Source organism: Helianthus annuus, chromosome 5 (genome assembly GCF_002127325.2).
Source record: "Helianthus annuus cultivar XRQ/B chromosome 5, HanXRQr2.0-SUNRISE, whole genome shotgun sequence".
NCBI classification, from domain to species: Eukaryota; Viridiplantae; Streptophyta; class Magnoliopsida; order Asterales; family Asteraceae; genus Helianthus; species Helianthus annuus.
In genome coordinates, this window is record NC_035437.2 from 107,630,557 (window position 1) to 107,644,592 (window position 14,036).

The 14,036-nt window shown below is 38.9% G+C and overlaps 1 long non-coding RNA gene across 1 annotated transcript; it reads left to right on the plus strand.

The window, feature by feature from the left end:
- The first annotated feature begins 585 nt into the window (after nucleotides 1-585).
- On the plus strand, nucleotides 586-2,129 carry LOC118492233. The gene is made up of 2 exons (XR_004892713.1): nucleotides 586-920; nucleotides 1,797-2,129. It is a non-coding gene; the product is annotated as an uncharacterized LOC118492233 (long non-coding RNA).
- The last annotated feature ends 11,907 nt before the right edge of the window (nucleotides 2,130-14,036 follow it).

Below are 14,036 nucleotides of genomic sequence, written 5' to 3' on the forward strand. Positions count from 1 at the left end.
ATTTAAGGGGCCGTGAGGGGCACCCGACCCCCCGAACTTTTCGCTCAGTAGTGTTGTACATGTATTTTTCATATAGAAATTTTTGGGTATATACATTTTCGACCCCCCGGTTCTATAGGAATTTTTGGGTATATACGTTTTCGACCCCCCCGACGAAAACTTCAAGCTTCGCCACTGATATTAGTTATTTTTTGTGTGTGTGTGTGTATCACGTGAGAGATCTATGGAGGGCCACATTTCACCATATGTTGTCCACATTCATCGAGGTGTTCCACATATTACTATGCTAACTCGTCTTCACAGCCACAACCATATCAGATTTCATACCCGCAACCATATCCGTTTAAATATATACATATATAGGCCAATTATATAGAGAAATCCCACATTAGTTAAGGAAACTCTAAAAACCAGATGAGTGGTCACAATGAAGCCACGTGTAAGTTGTTACAGAGGCTGTTAGGGGTATTTTCGTAACTTCCCAGCTGACACTCTTTTTGCTCTGCAATCTTTCAATTGCACGAGGTTCTGTACTATGAGGGTTGACAAAGTATAAACTTATCAATCAATTCATCATTTAATGCATGGATAAGTTTTTGTATTTTCCAAATATCAACCATGCTTCCAAATCTAATGGATCCCATCTCTCATTAAATATTGGTAACCAACCATATTCATTCTCCATTAAAGTAAGCTTGATCTTAGTTTTCTCTCAACACCATGTATGATCTTAACAGTCCACCCTCTGATGTTGATATTGGCGTTGAACCATCTTTAACGGTTTCTGCAAACATCAATGTTCATCACAATTATGGAGTTGATTTGAACATTAATGTTCATGGCGTTAATGAGGAGTCTTTGCATATGTCTATTTCCTCTGAGTTTAGTTCCCTGTGCCTGTTTCATCCCACAGATCCCAGGTGATCTTTTGTAATTAATGTTATCTTCTCTAAATTTGTTACTAATAACATGAATGTACTAAATATTAGTGTTCAAGTTTATTATTTTTATATAGATTTTTAAGGTCACATATTAATATTTTTTATTTTGTAAGTTTGTCAAAACAAGTAGTATACATATTTTTTATAGACTTAAGCTCACACAATTTGGGATTTTTTTTTTGTTTTTTTAACAGAGCCTAAGTTTGTCGAACATATTTTTAAAGAGTTTTTAATGTTTATGAGTTCTTTTTAGTAGAGATTTAAGTATGTGGGATTTTTATTGTTTTCTAATAAAGATTCAAGTATGCATAAAATATATATTTTTTCATAATATAAATATAGATTAGTAGTAACTTATATGTTACCATATTAAAATAATATATATTCGTTGTAGTAACTTATATGTTACTTTATTAAAATAATATATATTTGTTCGCGGATGTCTGAAGATCTGGGATTAGTGGATTGATAACAACTGTAGTTGATGTTGTGGACTCGAGTTGTAGTTTGTTGAAATAAGTTACCGTGGTAGTAGTTATTGCAAATACTTTGCCAATGATGTCCTCTATTTGAATCATGTGTGCTTTCTCATCCTAGAGAGTTACTTCGATTTCATTGCACCTACAACAAATGTTTATTTGTTGGTAAGATTGTGATGCTACTTTTAGATTTAGGTTGACACTTTACCTTTTATCTTGAATGATGATCTTACGTAGCTTTTTTCCACTTCTGTACATGATGGGTGATACCTCCTCGATACGCCGTATGTAGTCTAGTTATTCATAATAAACTTGTTAGTAAGTAACATTGATTGCTTTATTAATTACTTATTTTTTATATTTTACCTGTAAGTAGCTTTGGTGGCTTCATTCTTGGCGCAAGATCATCATAGGTTGCAAAGTTATAATGGTAACTGGGTATGTCTTTGTCAAGTAAAGGTGTAAAAGTAGCCATTTTCCTAATTTGCAGTGATGCGACATGTGGTACCGATGGCATGTATTGACGTTGTGGAGATAAGACATACTTGTCAATCATGTAACAATGTTGTACATTGATAATTGAGTCAAAGTATTCTGCTTTGGTAAAATCTGCCACTACTTCAATTGCGTCTCCCTCTAACAGATGATGTTAATTTCTAGTTTGTAAAAACGTAAGTTAATTGACATTATAGAAGGTACCTTATTTTGATGTTTAGTAACTTACATGTATATCAACTAATAGGTAACATAGGTCGATCATTTTCTCCTTGTTTTTAAAGTCTGGGATCCACCTTTTTAGAACTCTAACTTCAAGGGGTTCTGGTGGCTCTTCTGGCTTGACCTGAGACACTCTTTTTGGAGGCATAGTAACTGCGTCTTGGATGCTAATTTACGAGTGAAAAAAGGGAAAATAAGTAATTAATGCAATGTAAAAAAGGGAAAGTTATGGCATTTATTATATTGGACTTTAGACAGTAGTAGACATTGATAAAAGCTTGTGAGATTTCAAGATGAGTTACTACTATAAAAACTGGAAAGACAAAAGATATGTTACATATCATTTTGTTGTATTTACTTTTATGTCACACTTTTGATTTCTCATTGATAATTGTATCTATAATGGATGGCTAACTAAAAGCACGACACTTTATCAGAGGTGGGGTTGTTTGTGAAGCCTACTGATATCTGTGAAGAGTTCATCCTATCAGATTACCACTTAGTTATGGTCTCTTTGGTAAATGTAAATTAATATAAAATGTAAGAGTTATTATACGGACAGAAGAGCTATGTAGTGTCCATGCTTTTAGAATAGTGGGTTGGCCATGATAGACTACATAACTTGTACCTGAAAGGGTCCTTGGTAGAATGGCTATGAAGAGAGACAAATGTCTCAAATGACTCAATCAACCTTGAGATTGGTTAATGTCCATCTGATTTAGAAAATCAGAGTAGACTATGTTCCTCGTAACGTTGGATGTCATATCCTTCATTGGAGTTGTTTGTATTTTTAAAGAGACTGGGGATGTTGCCCTTGATAATGCCACATATAATTGACCATGGCCGAATACTGGCTCAGGAAGGTATACCCCGATCTTGTTAAGTGATTGGCCTTGGCTTTTGTTAATTGTCATGGCATATCATAGTTTTATCAGAAATTGCTTTCTTTTGAAAGTGAAAGCTAGTTCCTTGTCTGTGTGTGTCAGAGATATACATGGTATGTACACACGGTGGCCAATTGCAGTACTAGTCATTATGTGTGCCTCAATCACCCTTGGAAGCAATTGTGTAATTATTAATCTTGTGCCATTGCACAAACCAGCTGTTTGATTGATGTTACGTATCAGCATAACTGGTGTATTTACTTTTAGTGCTAACTGATGTGGCGGTAGTTCACTAAAATTCAGCAAGTTCAAATACTCTGTCGGGTAAAGCATTTCAATATCACCATGGCTTCCTAAGTTGGGTATTATTGTGTCAGTGTTGAGATATGTCTTGCTATTCCCAGGGCTGCATGCAAGAACCATGTTATTAATCTCTTGTGCAGTTTCATTTTTAGAACAAACAATTTCTTTGTTGTAAAGAATCTCAGTTGTCGGATTCCCCAAAGTGGCATCTGTCACACCCCAACCGATGGCGGAATCATCGGGGCGCGGCACTGAGCGAAACAGATTGTCCAGAAGTTTCCGCAACAACTATTATATAAATTTAGTTTATATGACACGTCCGATACCGTGTCCCAAATAAATAACAAGTTATCATAGAAAGCAACTAGGCAGATAATTCCGTTCCAACAACTCAGATTCAATTATTACAGACATATGTTTATTATTTCTAGACTCCCTAGCCTCGATTTCATCACCATGCGCCTAATCATCCTAGCCACTTAAGCACCTGTCACATACGTTAAAATAAAGTCAATACATATAATGTAAAGGTGAGTACACAAGTTTGATAATAGCATATAGAGTTCGAATAGTTACGCATAACCAGGCACGTACACAAAGGGCAATGATGCATGTAAATTATCGACATGGTCCTATCAATACCAATGACTGCGGGTTGACTGTCCGGGACAGTTCGCAATACATGACCACCACCGTAAGTCATGCAAGTAATTTGTCCTTAACAACCCCCGTGTGAGCGGGTGCTGAGTCCAAACTATAGTACTACGTTGCTAAGGCAGGTAGACAGCTTTCCACGTGTAAACATAATAACAAGCATACATTTAATCACGTAATACATGCGATCGGTTAGCGTTCAAATAGTTTGAATAGTGTGTTCGGTTGTGATTTTGATAAGTAACGTATGTAACACCCAAAAGTGCTAAAGCAAAAAGGGTTCGAGTATACTCACAGTGATTGATTATGGATTGAAGGGAGCGCTGGGTAAGATTAGCCTGAATAGTTCGATAGCACAACATTGAGCAACGTGGAAAGTACATAAGTGTGAGTGGATCGGATAGGCTGGTCGATCGAACGACAGGTTCGATCGAACAGCCTGTTTGATCGGCTGGTATATCCGATTGGACAGTCCCGCTCGATCGGCCGGTAGGCTTGATCGGCTGGACCATTCGAGTGGATTGTTTCTTCCTTTGGTGTGTTTGTGTTTGAGGATTTGAACTTTTGAAGTTTTTGTTGCAGTATTTGAGAACACTGAAGTGTTCCTACCTTTCAAGTCGATCGATCAAACGATTCGTTCGATCGGCTAGCTCACTCGATCGGCTAGGAGCTTCAAGGTTAGTCCCCAACTGAATGTCACTCGATCGAACAGCCTGTTCGATCGGCTGGCATTCCCTACTACGAATGAGTTGTGAAAACGATTAAGTGTTGAAGCATAGTATCTCATGATCCGAACAGTAATGTTCACCAATCGAGTGCTATGTTCGATCGAACACTACTTCGTCAATACTATTCCTCATAAGATTTTGAAAGTGTGGGACCATGTGCTAGCCGATCGGCTGGCCCGGTCGATCGGCTGGCCCGGTCGATCGGCTGGCATGTCCGATCGGCTGGGCTGTTCGAACAGCCTAGCCGTTCGGCCAGCATTTCTGACCTGGTCGGCCTTTCGTCTAACACTTGGCTGTTTGTTTATTTGTCATTCTTTCAAGGTATCTTGACAACGTGTTGAACTATGATAACCTTCGTTCATACTTGTTCCCTTGGCTCGAACAGGAATCACCCAAGTCCGGCCGGTGAACGGTTCGGAATGTCGGTTTAGAGTTTAACCCGAAATCGGTGAACCTTGTTCGTAGAACCCGAATCTTGAACCTTTTAACTATTTGAATGATTAGTTAGCCGGTTCAAGCTCCGTTTCTATTGATTGAAGGCATTGAGTGTAAAAGAGTTGAAAGAAAGTTGGAATTCCTTCTTTCAATCCTTCACAACTTGTGGATGTTTAGATCTTTGATAGATCTTAACTTGTTTATGTGGAAATCGGTTAGATCTAAGCTAATCATAGTGGAATGAGACCAAAACATGATGTTCTTCAAGAACACCATGATAACATCACCCAAGAACACTTAGATCTTGGTGATTTCACGGTTAGAATCCAAGTTTTGAAAGATAGAAAGGTGTAGAATCAAGTAATGATCAAAAACGTACAAGACTTAGAGTGTCAACTTACCGGGATTGAGAGAAATCTGAGAAAAGGTGAAGAAGATAGTTGGTTCGGTCAAAGCTTTCCAAAAATGGAAAGTATGACAATGACAACCCTATTTATAGGCTCCAAAAGAGGGAAGTGGCAGCCGATCGGCCAGGAGCTCCGATCGAGTGGGCTGCTCGATCGGCTGGCAAGATGCTAGCTGATCGGCTGGCCTGTTCGATCAGGTTGCCTCCTGTTCGATCCGCGACACACTTTGGGTATTTCGTGACGATTTTCGACGTTTCGATTTCGATGGACGATGATACGAATACGATAGAGTTCCTAGTCAAATTACTTTCAGTCCCAACTACTATATCTAACATACAATCTCCTATAAGTCACGTTTCGAGGTCGGTTTCGATTGAGTTCGATTGCTTTTCGAGCTTCGATTTGATTTTCGATTGATTTGCTTGAATACCACACCAAACATAAAGTAAACATGCACAAGTAACACTTAAGGCACACACACACGTATAACAATACCACCATTCGCATAATTCGAGTCTCGAGTTCGATGATTGTTAGATTGGTTTGATTACTGGTTAGGTTAACTTTATCGCATTGTTACTTCCTACTATTCACAGTCGTAGATCGGTTCTCGTTAAAACACATTCGATTACTTCGATTCTTATTGATTACATCACTTACTCCACATAATACAACTAAAACTTAAAATCGACTATCTACAGTCAAAGAAAGTCAAAGTTGACTTGGACTTTGACTTTGACTTTGACTTTGACATTCGAAAACACGGGGTGTTACAGCATCGTCATAGATGAACTGAATAAGCTCTTGAAATGCATTATCACTATAAGGTATGACATAGTCTAATGGGATCTCGATGTTTCTAGTGTTTTGGGGATCATCAACGTCTGGAGTTCCCAATTTCCCGTCTCCTACAGCAAGCAACCATGATGAGAACATTGCAATCTTGGCTCTGTGATTTGCATCTAGATTCGTACTTTGCAAGCGCTTGTTTTCTGTCAACTTGCACACTTTAAAATGTCTTCATAGATATGATCTTGGAAGAGACGATGATAAAATTACATTTTTTTTGAAGCCTTTGGTATTACTGGTAAAGTTTGTCGGAAGTCACCCCCAAGTAATATGGACTAACCTTCGAAAGGTTCATGAGGTCTATTCAGCAAGTCTCTATCTGTTCTGTCAAGTGACTCAAAGCATCTACGATCATTCATAGGTGCTTCGTCCCATATTATGAGTGTTGTTTCTGTTAGCAACTGAGCTAGATGAGTATTTTTCTTTATGTAACAGGTTGACTGATCTGTTAGATTTAGCGGTATCTTAAATCGTGAATGAGCCGTTCTTCCAGAAGGAAGTAACAAAGATGCAATACCGGATGCAGCCACTGCTAGCATAATTTTACCTTCAGAGCATAAGGCCAAGATGATAGTAGTCCATAAGAATGTCGTGCCTGTTTCACCATAGCTATAATCGAGATGACATATGTCTTGACAACAGTATACAAAGGCCATTACTTGCTCCTTTCGTTCTAATGTAGACAAAACATAATCGAATATGCTCTTTTGTTGTTGATTGAGAACATACCGTGATGACATATGTTCAATTGCAAGTTGTTTCCTGTCGTAATTTCTTTCTTCCATAAGTAATCTATTTGTCACTGATGCAACAACTGTTGGATTTGGCATTTGCAACTCTAACTCCCACATTGATGAAGACGATCCAGTGCGCAATAATAGTTCAAGTTCATACAAAACATGTTGCATCTTATCAGCATCGTTTAAGAGACAATGTCTATACAGTGTCATTAGCCATTCTATACCAATGCATGTCCCACAATTGTTTAGGGTTTGATACCTCACAATATAAAAGCATATGTATGAATAGGTGTCGTAACTCAGAAGCAGTAGCCCAAGTAGCAGCCTTAACAAAGGTATATGACCATTCCCTGTCATCACCTAGTAATCCAAGATATAGTGCATTTATTTTTCAAACAATATATCATCAGTCATGCATTTAGACTAAAGATCATATCACAAATATGGTTTTAATCAAACAACAAACGTCAAAATTCCTAAACAAACTTACATAGAATAATGCAAATATTATAAAAAAATCCAACAAATTGTTGCTCATACCAAATGATAATCTCTTTTAGGCGCAAAATCTTCATTAATACATAAGCCTAAATCCTAACAAACATGAATTGAGGAAAGCAATTATACAAACAATTGGCGTGCAAAACAATTACACAGGAAAAAAACATTTTAGAAACCAAAATTGAGCCATATTGCTATGTGTATTAACTGTACAACAAACATACAAACAGTAGCAACAAAAATTTTCAACAAAACAACACACCATAGGCATTTTGCAACAGCAGACCAAAGAAGCCCAGATGAAAATACATGCAGACCAAAGCATGAATATAGAAGACAAAAGAGAAGAAAGTGATACTAACCTAATGACAGCAACAATGGTCGGAAGATAGTGAGAGCAGCAGAAAAACCTAGAACTGACCCTACTTCATTTCGCTCCTGATCACGAAAACCCCCAAATCACTGATCGTTTGATTGAGCGCGGTTGTAGCGTTACAGTCATCGCTCTCTGTGAGAGTAGGAACTGATGGTTTATTCTCTTGATGATGACAAAATATATACACCAAGGAAATACAAGATTATAGGAGTAAATATCTCTACACAATATTGACTATAAATACATTGACTACAATATAATATTTACGTATTATTATTTTAGTTATTACCCCCTTCAAGCGTACATGTGGTGGCCCGACATGCAGCATGGATCGAAATTGTTCAAAGAGAGGTCTTGGAAGACTCTTTGTGAAGATGTCGGCCACTTGAAGCTTGGTTGGAATGAATTTTGTTATTAGACGCCCTGCTGAAACCAATTCTCGAATAAAATGATAATCAATGTCTATGTGTTTGGCACGTTTGTGAGCCACGGCATTTTGACTTAGGAACAGGGCACTTTTGTTGTCACATAAGAGAACCGATGGAATCTTGGGAGAAACATGTAGCTCACGAATTAAGTTGGTCAACCAAACGATTTCCGCCGCGGTGTTTGCCATAGCACGATATTCGGATTCACAGCTTGATCTTGAGACCGTAGGTTGTTTCTTTGCACTCCAAGAGACTAAGTTACCACCCAAGTATATGGAGTATCCATATGTCGATCTTCTTGTTTCAATACAACGAGCCCAATCCGCATCTGAATAACCTGCAAGAGAGATGTTTGAAGAACAAGTAAAAGTGAGACCATAAGATAAGGTTCCTTTGACATAGCGAAGAATGCGTTTCACAAGCTGAAAATGAGAAGTGGTTGGATTTTGAAGGTGTTGGCTATCTTGATTGACGGCATAGGATAGGTCGGGGCGAGTGATGGTGAGGTATTGAAGAGCACCAACCAAAGATCGGTAGAGAGTTGGGTCGTGGAAAGGAGTGCCATTAGATGTGAAGGTGTCGGAAGTGGTGAGCGGAGTGGCTACGGGTTTGGAGTCTAAAAGACCGGCACGAGATAGAATGTCATAGCCGTACTTAGCTTGACTTAGGAATAACCCATTTGGATTGTGAACGACCTCAAGTCCAAGAAAGTAGCTTAACGAGCCAAGATCCTTGAGTTTGAATTCAGTGTGTAGATGATTTGTGAATGTGTTTATGAGGTTGTCATTATTTCCTGTGATGACCACATCATCGACATAAACAAGAAGGTAAATGCAATTCGTATCCTTTTTGTAGATAAAAAGAGATGGATCGGATCGGCTACACACAAAACCAAGAGTAGTGAGGAAGTTACTCAAACGTTGAAACCAGGCACGAGGTGCTTGTTTAAGACCATAGAGAGCACGATTTAGTTTGCAAACATGTCTCGGAAAATTCGGATCTTCAAAACCCGGTGGTTGTTCCATGTAAACGGTTTCGGTCAAGTGTCCATTTAGAAAAGCATTGTTAACATCGAGTTGTCTTAGTTTCCATTTAAAAATGGTGGCGAGACTAAGTACAACTCGAATGGTGGAAGCTTTAACTACCGGACTAAAAGTATGAGAGAAATCCAAACCGGGAACTTGCGTGAAACCTTGAGCCACTAAACGAGCCTTGTAGCGATCAATAGAGCCATCGGCTTTGTATTTGATGCGAAAAATCCATTTCGAGCCGACCACATTCGAATGTGGTGGTCGTTCGACAAGATCCCAAGTGTGATTATTTTTAAGAGCATTTAGTTCATCATGCATGGCCGAAACCCATTTCGGATTTTTTGAGGCTGTTTTATAGCCTTTCGGAGTGTGAGAGGCGAAAAGTGCATGGTGGAGTGTGCTCGTGGAATAATCTGCAAGATTTGCAAAATGTTTGGGTTTAAAAATGCCGGATTTAGACCGTGTGGTCATCGGATGAGAATTGAGAGTTTGAGTGAGTGGATTATGTGGAGGTTGAGTGGAAACAGAATGTGGTGAGGAAGTAGAGTGTTGAGTGGCAGGAGAGGAGTGGGCTTGTGAGGATGGGCTTGTGGGAGGTGGGCTTGTGGGCTTGTGGGAGGCGGGCTTGCGGAGATATCGGTTTGGGCCGAGGGAGTAGTTTGGGTGTTAGGGGAGGAGTGGGCTAGAGAGGATGGGCTTGTGGGAGGCGGATTTGTGAAGGTCGATGTGTTGGTGGTGGGATGAGAGTCTTGAGGTGGGAGGTTGGAGGGATTAGTTAAGGGAATATGGCAAGTGGGACAAGTATGCGAAACAGGAGGTGTGGAAGTTTGAGGAGTGGAAGGTGGAGGCTCGGATATTTGAGGTGAAGGTAAAGTGTCATCAAAGTTTGATAATACTAATGTTGCATCATTAGTGGGAGAGACAGTTCCCGAGAACGGAAAGTAATCTTCGTCAAACTTTGCGTGACGTGTGGTATAGATACGTGAAGTTGTAGGATCCAAACATCGGTATCCTTTATACCGAGGGATATATCCGATGAATATACATGGGATACTTCGTGGTAAAAGTTTGTGTTTGGCGTAATCCCTAAGATACGGGAAAACACGACATCCGAAAACTCGAAAATTTGCATAGGATGGTGGGTGCTTAAAAAGGACCTCGAAAGGTGATTTGTTTGCAAGAAGTGTGGTGGGTAAGCGATTGATGATGTATGTTGCGGAAGTAAACGCATCAAGCCACAACGAAACCGGACATTGAGAGTTAAACATCATAGCTAACCCAGTTTCGGTTATATGCCGATGTTTGTGTTCGGCTTGGCCATTTTGTTGAGGCGTATGAGGGCAAGACATTTGATGATGGATGCCTTGTTCTTGTAAAAAGTGTTGAACTTGATTATTTGTAAATTCTGTGCCACCATCGGTTTGAAATACTTTTATGGTTTTTGAAAATTGATTTTGAACGAATTTCATGAAAACGATAAATGTTGCGAAAAAATCCGACTTGAGTTTAAGTGGATAAAACCAAGTGAATCTCAAAAAATCATCCACAAATATGACATAGTAACGATAATCGTCAGTGGACATGGTGGGTGCCCGACCCCAAAGATCACAATGGATGAGATCTAGAACTTGTGATGCACGTTTAGGATTTTCATAAAATGGCAAGCGATGTGCCTTAGATAATTGACAAGATGAGCAAACAGTGGGTTTCGGCAATAACGATGTAAGCAAAACATGGCCACTTTTATTCAAAACAGAAATAGTATCAAATGAGACATGTCCTAAATGACTATGCCATTTATCAAAAGACGCACGTAAATGTGGTGCGTTGAGAGCAGTAACAAGGGACTTGTGACCATGCGAGAGGACGTAGAAACCATTTTCACAGGTTCCTTTAGCGATGACCTCGGCCGTTTTGCGATCCTGAATGTGGAAAAAAGTGTTAGAAAATAACACATCAACCGGAGAATCATTTGTTAGCCGACTAATGGATAATAAATTTCGTGTGATATTAGGAACAACCAACACATTTTTTAAGGGTATGGAGTTTGAAAGTGTGGTGTTACCAATACGAGTGACAGGTGAACATTTTCCATTACCGAAAGTGACATGATTATTACCAGTAGCCGGATAAGAGTTGTCTAGACTATGCTCATTAGGGAGCATGTGAGCCGTAGCACCTGTGTCCGCTGTCCAGTCTGGATCAGTAGAGTTGAGGTTACATTGAGCCTGAAAGGCTTGAGCAAGGTGAGCATCAAGAGGGGTTGAGGATGCACGTGTTGCATAACCTGCCAGATCTGGACAAGAAGAAGCATAGTGACCACTTTTACGGCAGAGTTGGCAGTGAGGTTGGCGCCTGTTTGTTATGTTTCTGCCCCGAGTGGATGATGAGGATCCACGAGACCGACCACGAAAGGGTCGGTTGTTGTTGGTGCTTCGAGACGAAGAAACCGAGAAGGCGGCTTGAGGAGACTGTGAACCATGCAAATGTTGAAGAAAGAGCTCATGGTTTTCTGCATGAGCAAGCAAGTCACAGAAGGAGGGAGCCGGTTGAACCGTGTGTTGAGCAGTGGAGAAGGTTTCGAAAGATGGACCAAGGCCTCGTAAGAACCAGTGGCGTTTATCCTCTTCGGAGACCGTGTGGCCAACCGCAGCCAGTTGATCACAGATTGCCTTGAATTTTCGGCCGTATTCAGAAACTGTAGCGGCGTCTTTTTTTGTTTGACTGAGAGTGTCTCTTAAAATATGCACCCGTTCAAGTGATCGATGGCTATATGTGACTTCGAGTGCTTTCCAGATCTGAAAAGCAGTCGAGTGACTGAGTGTTTCTGCCATTGCCTCTTCAGAAAGAGATGAATGGATCAGCAGAACGGCTTTTTGATCAGCCTGTAGCCAGGCAAGATATTTGGGGTTTGGCTCGGTTTTGTCACCGGTGGTAACGGTTTCCAATGGGGCAATTGAGGTACCATTAATATGGTCCTCGATGTGGAGATAGGAGAAGACAAGGAGTGCTTGCTTTCTCCATGAAAGGTAGTTTGATGAGTTTAGTTTTATGGTTATCAGATTGCAAAGTGAGTGAAGGGGAAGAGTGGAGGGATCGATGGAAGCCATGGGGAAGAAGGAAGGAGGAAAGAAAAAAAAGGAAGATAGGTTAGTTGGAGAGTATCGGTATGGCTGATACCATGTGAGAGTAGGAACTGATGGTTTATTCTCTTGATGATGTCAGAATATATACACCAAGGAAATACAAGATTATAGGAGTAAATATCTCTACACAATATTGACTATAAATACATTGACTACAATATAATATTTACGTATTATTATTTTAGTTATTACTCTCCATCACAAACCAGATCATCCACTCATGTTGCCGTCGGAACCCAGTTACCTCCAGAAAATAAAAAGAATATGTGATGGTAGTGACGGTGGCTGTGAAGGCTTGGAGCAATGGAGTGAGATTCTCGATGTACCCAGAGAAAGATATTCAGGGTTAGAAAAGAGGTGGAGTGGTCACGTGGACAGTATACATATATGTAATAAGATGGTTTGTCCTCTTTTGCATCGACCTTTCATTTTAAGAATAAGGGTAATATTCAGAGTTTTATATAAATACTTCAAATTCATGAAAATGAAAAAAAATAAACGAAGTGTAGTAAGTACTTCAAAATTTGGAAAATGACAAAAAAATAAACAAAGTGTAATAAAATAACAATTATGAGTTAGCTACCTACCTTAAAAACATAAAAGGACTAAAGTAGGCTTTTGATGAATGCTTCTTTAGTTATTAAAATATGCTACAAAAGATGACACGCCTTAACTTTTTCAAACTATCTTTTAATATTAGGTATGTGATCAAATCTATGAGAGTATGAACTTGTGATTTTTTACTATTTTTAAATGGTTAATCTATGTTGCTTTAAGAATCATTAATCTCTTGAGCAGTTGAGAAGGAGAGAGACAGAAAAGGTGAAGTTGGTAAAGAGTCGTAGTGAAATCCACATCTACGGGCAGGGTTGATGTGGTTTATAAGAGAGGAAGAAAGAGAATGGAAAGAGAAAGGCAGACACGTTGTTGTGGAGGATGACCGCTTGTAAAACCTTTGAGATAGTAAAGCTAAGTGTATATTTTGAATATGCAAACTAACTTTTTGTAAGAAGGTGCTTGTTGACTACGTTGATTTTTTAGATACAAATACTTCTTTTAGATATTTACTTCTCAACTTTTAACATTATTTTAACATTATTTGACTCATTTAGAATTTTTTATATCTAATCATCATTTAACCTTACACTTGTAAGGATTTTACTCATATCACTTTTATTAGGATAAATTACACTTTTCGTCCTTTATGTTTGTAGCAGATTGCAATAGATGACCTTTAGCTTCAATAATTACAGTCACAGTCCTTTATTTGTAAAATCCATTACACTATACGTCCTTTAGCAATAACCAAGTTAAAATGTTCAGTTAAATATATTGATATAAGGGCAGTTTAGTCTTTTTACTTAATTATTTATAGTATTTGATAAATAAAAGAATATAACATTAAAATAAACTTATG